We start from the raw sequence: 4978 nt of genomic DNA, 5'->3' as shown, positions 1-4978 counted from the left end.
GGGGGGAGGGGAGGGGGGTGGGTTAGGGAATGGGGGGGGGGCAGGGGTTGGGGGTTGGGTATCCAGGGGAAGACTGGAAATGCTGCCGCCTTCTGCAATTTATTTATTTTTTTCTTTTGAGAGAGTGAAGGAAGAGACAGATACTTGAAACCTGGTGTGTGGCCTGATTATTTGGGACCTGGGTGAGGAGGGAGCCGGTGGGAGCATAGCAATGAGTCTGGTCGAGTCAGATCCTCCTCTACGTCCCCCCTCCCCCCAGAGAGGATAGCGGGGGTCTGAAGGTGCCTTGGAGGGACCCTGCAAACCAAGGACGGACTCTGGTGAGGAACGGGGCCTGGAGGGGCTGGACCTCTGTCCGAGGTCACTGACAGACCCAGAAGGAGGACAGGCTTGGCAGAGGTCCCTGAAAACTTAGCTCTGATCACTGCCCTGGGCTGTCTTAGTCCTGTCGGGCAGCATTACAGTCTGTAAAGGAAAAATACAGAGGACACTTTCTTTGTTTATGTTCGTGGCGTTGTGGACAGAGCTGGCTCTGGCCATGATCTGTACAGAGGTTTGCTGATAAGAAATGCTGTGTAAATATTCATTGGATTTTTTTATGCCTCATCTCTATAGGAAAGATTTGAAGCAGTTTTGCAAATAAGGGGGAAAATAGAACCTAAGACTGAACAGAAAACTAGGAGAAACAGTTACTATAGCTATGAGGATAAAGATGATTTCTGAGCTTCCTGGTAGACTGGGCAAGAAGGGGAAATGGCCCATTACCTATTATAGTTCACACGCACACATACACTTATGTATTATAATTAGGTATAAAGATAAAATTCTAGTTCTTTTAGAGAGTCAGATTTCATGGCCCTCAGTGCTAACTCGAGCTGCTCAGTGCGCTGTAGAGTAGCAGCTTTCAGCTTTCCTCCAGCCCCTGTGCATAGTTTGACAGGCTCCCACCATGATGGCCTCAGCTGCCACATAAATGAGCCATTGCTGGGGACATCAATGACACTGCGCCTTTCTCCCTCTGACTCAGGGGTCGGGCTGAGGTGCAGGGTCTAAGAGTTGTAATGGTCAAGTCCTGAGCAGAACAAAAGGGTAGTTTTTATAACCACCCCCAACAGAAGTTGAGAGTTGGATATAAAAGACCAAACCCCCTGGGGCAGAGATTCTGGGGAGGACATGGCTGCCCCAGCCCAAAAACAGTGACCCAAGGACAGAGATGGAGGTCTCTGGAGGCATGCCACTTAAACCAGTTGTCCTCTCTGTGGATTGCCCTGCACGGTTTTCTAAGTAGTACTCTGTCCAGCAATCCAATCCTGGGGCTGGAGCCCAGGGGTGTGCCTTTCAGGAAACCTCCCAGGTGATTCTGATGTCTTGCTGGGTGGAGAAGCTGCTTCTCAAGATGGTTTTCAAATGATCCTCTTGGGGTGGTTCTGTGTAGGAACAGACCCTTTGCGGCTGTGCCAGTGTTCTCTACCTGAATTAGCTGCAGAGTGGACCCTGAGCTGGGGGTGGTGCGCACAGGTCACAAGTCTGGCTCTAAAGGCTGAAGGAGGGCTTGCTGAGAAGGGGTGAAATTACCTAGTTTTGCACACATTGTTTTTTTAGTTTGCATAAGTAATACATGTACCTTACAAAAATTCAAATATAGAAGTACATATGACTTTTAAAAGTGTTCCCTCTCCGTCGCATTACACACAGTTCTCAGAGGGAAGCATGTTAGCAGTTTGAGATCTAGTCTTCCAAATCTATGAAGCTCGTCTCTGGCCATGTAAAGACACTGTGTGTGAATGGATAGGCACAGTGTGTTTGTGTGTGTGAGTGAGAGTGAATGGATAGGCGCACTGGGTTCCCAAACGAGTTCAAATTGACTCCCCCATACCCCCTCTGTTTGTTTCAACAAATCCTTATTTGGATATTGGTTAGTGCCAGGTAGTGTTTAAAATGCTGAGGATGTAATGACCACGTCCCCAGGGAAACTTGGGATCCATCCAGTAGAATGGACAACAGACGGTAGAAAATAAAGGAATGCTGATAGTTTAGCTTGACGGTGCTGATGAGCAAAGGAAGGGACTGCTGGGTATGTTCCTCGCGAGTTTAGATGGGGTGGCCACCGAGGCCTCTTTTTGGAGAAGCATTTGAGTGAAGACCTGAATGATGAGGAAGCCCGGGTTGGGGCTGTGTGCCAGATAGAGGGAGGAACAGCAAGGTAGGAAGAGTGCATTGTCGGAGGGCAGAATGGGGACAGACAAGGGCGAAGCAGGTTGGGGGAGGGAGACAAACAGTAGCTGGGGCAGGGAAGTAAGCTCGGCCTGAGGACTTGACATGGGACTTGAAAGCAGTGCCATGCAAAGTCCTGTTGGATGCTATTGGAAGGGAGCGGCCGGTTCCCCGCTGCATGCTGTTGGAGAAGGTACGCTAGTGGGCAGTAGAGAGCCAGTTCCCGGGCGCTCTGAGGTTAGGATGTGAGGTGTGGTGTTGCTGGAGGTAACTGGGCAGAGCTTCGCTGCTCTGGGCCTCATTTTCCCTGGCTGTAAAGTGGAAATAATAACTACCCCCCTTGCAGGATTCCTGTGAGGAGGGCAGGGGAGAAGCCATGCGAAGCCGTTGGCACACTTAGAAAATGGTCATGATTATTGCCATTGGCTTCATGATCTAGTCTCAGGTACTGCATAAACTTGAAAGTGAAATAAAACCCAAGTTTTCTAAAAATTTCACCCTCTAAATAAAAGTGGGGAAGAGGAGCAGAGAGGAACCTGGCTTCCAGAAGCCTGGCCGTCCCGGACTGAAAAGGAGGGGTGTGTATGGGGCGGAGACAGTGGAGTTGGGGAGGAAAGAGCTGGAGGGAGGAAGGCCCACTAAAGGCAGACCCCCAGGCGCTGGGGAGGAGAGAGCTGGAGGGAGGGAGGCCCACTGAAGGCAGGCCCCCAGGCGCTGGAGAGGAGAGAGCTGGAGGGAGGGAGGCCCACTGAAGGCAGGCCCCCAGGCGCTGGAGAGGAGAGAGCTGGAGGGAGGCCTACTGAAGGCAGACCCCCAGGCGCTGGGGAGGAGAGAGCTGGAGGGAGGGAGGCCCACTGAAGGCAGGCCACCAGGCGCTGGAGAGGAGAGAGCTGGAGGCAGGCCCCCAGGCGCTGGGGAGGAGAGAGCTGGAGGGAGGGAGGCCCACTGAAGGCAGGCCCCCAGGCGCTGGAGAGGAGAGAGCTGGAGGGAGGGAGGCCCACTGAAGGCAGGCCCCCAGGCGCTGGAGAGGAGAGAGCTGAAGGGAGGGAGGCCCACTGAAGGCAGGCCCCCAGGCGCTGGAGAGGAGAGAGCTGGAGGGAGGGAGGCCTACTGAAGGCAGGCCCCCAGGCGCTGGAGAGGAGAGAGCTGGAGGGAGGGAGGCCTACTGAAGGCAGGCCGCCAGGTACTGCAGGCCGCAAGGAGCGGGCAGCGGAGCGCTGGGGGGATTTGTTCGGGTTCCCATTGGAAACTTGTGTGCAGCGGTCATCTCTTCCCGCCAGCCCCAGGAAGCCCCTGCTTCCCTTGCTGCTAGTCCTGGTACTGAGCCCTTCGCCTGATTCTACCTCCTACAGCCTCCCCTGCTTCCCGGCCACCCACGCCCCACTTGGCCTCTGAGATTGGGGAAACATCGGTCGCCCTCTGGAAATTCAGCACTGAGCCTCCTCTTCTCTCCTATGCCCATTTGTTCATTCACCTCTTTCGAGCCTGCTGGGCACCAAGAGAAAGGAGGGTTTGGGCAAGAGCAAGGCAGGCGCATTCCAAATGGGAGGCGGAAGGTGCCCTGAGGCGCGGGCAGGGGCAGAGGGCGCTCAGAACCCAGGTGTCCTTCATAGCTCAGACAACATCCCAGGGACCCAGTGCTGGCCCAGGGAAGTTGCTGTCCACCCTCTGGGGTGTGGGGAGAGGTGCCCTCTGCTATCCTGACCCCAGCCTTCTCCCACATGCAGAGGCTCTGAAAGTCTAACTCAACCCTCAGCTGTGCTGCTAGCGATGATAAGAATGAAAACGATGTGCTCAGCCCACTTTCCAGATGCGGGGAAGGTGAACTCCGATCTGATAGTGGCCTTCAGGCTTTTTCCTCTGTGCTACCAGTCTTTTACCCGTCAGCACCCCTCCTGGGGCCCCGAGTTGTCCCTTCTCAGCGTCCACACGCTCTCATTCTACCAGCCCCTCCAGTAGTCACCAACTGCCCAGGCTCCCACACCTGACAAGCACTTCCCTCTTCCTGACACCTTGCTCGCTGGGGGGCCCATCCTTTTCTCTCCTTGGCAGTCTCTAACCTGGCACTTGGGGCCCCCAGAGCTGGCCCTGAAGGTCACTTTGTCTTCCAGTTGGCCTGGCAGCCCTGGGGCTCTTTCTTCTGTTTCTCCCGCTGGCAGGACTCTGTCCTGGGCTGCTGTCTTCCTACCGTGCCCTCTCACTGGGTGGAGGTCACCACAGGCGCTTTGCTTCACCTGGACCACACCCGAGCGTATGCCTACGGAGTCACCAGCCCAGAAACCTCTGGACTCCAGACCCACTTCCACCAGCCCTCCAGACCTTGACAAGTGCACCGCTGTCGTCCCCTGCCCCTTCCCCTCCCCTCCCTCTGCATTTTCAGCCGTCACCAGGTCCACCACCATTCCTCGGCCAAGTTCTGCCCAAGCGACCTTCTCTGTCTGGCCTCAAGCCTCAGAGTTCCCACCGATACCAAGCAGCCCCCTGACCAAGCTCCCTGCCTCTTCGTGACCCACCTCTGACTCATCACTCATCCCAAGGCCAGGCCACTGTTCAGCTTACAGATCTGATGCCACCACTATTCTGCCTGCAGCTCTCCATGTGCCCTGATTGGGGACTGAACCTGACATGTTGGCATATCAGGACCACACTCTAATCCACTGAGCTACCCAGCCAGGGAAAATCACCCTTGTAAGTGCCTAGGTTTGGGGGTGATCATTTTGCAGTAACAGGTTACTAATACACATGGACCACTGTATACATCTAT

This window comes from Saccopteryx leptura, chromosome 2, assembly GCF_036850995.1.
Source record: "Saccopteryx leptura isolate mSacLep1 chromosome 2, mSacLep1_pri_phased_curated, whole genome shotgun sequence".
Taxonomy (NCBI): Eukaryota; Metazoa; Chordata; class Mammalia; order Chiroptera; family Emballonuridae; genus Saccopteryx; species Saccopteryx leptura.
Note: the sequence above shows the minus strand (reverse complement) of the source record.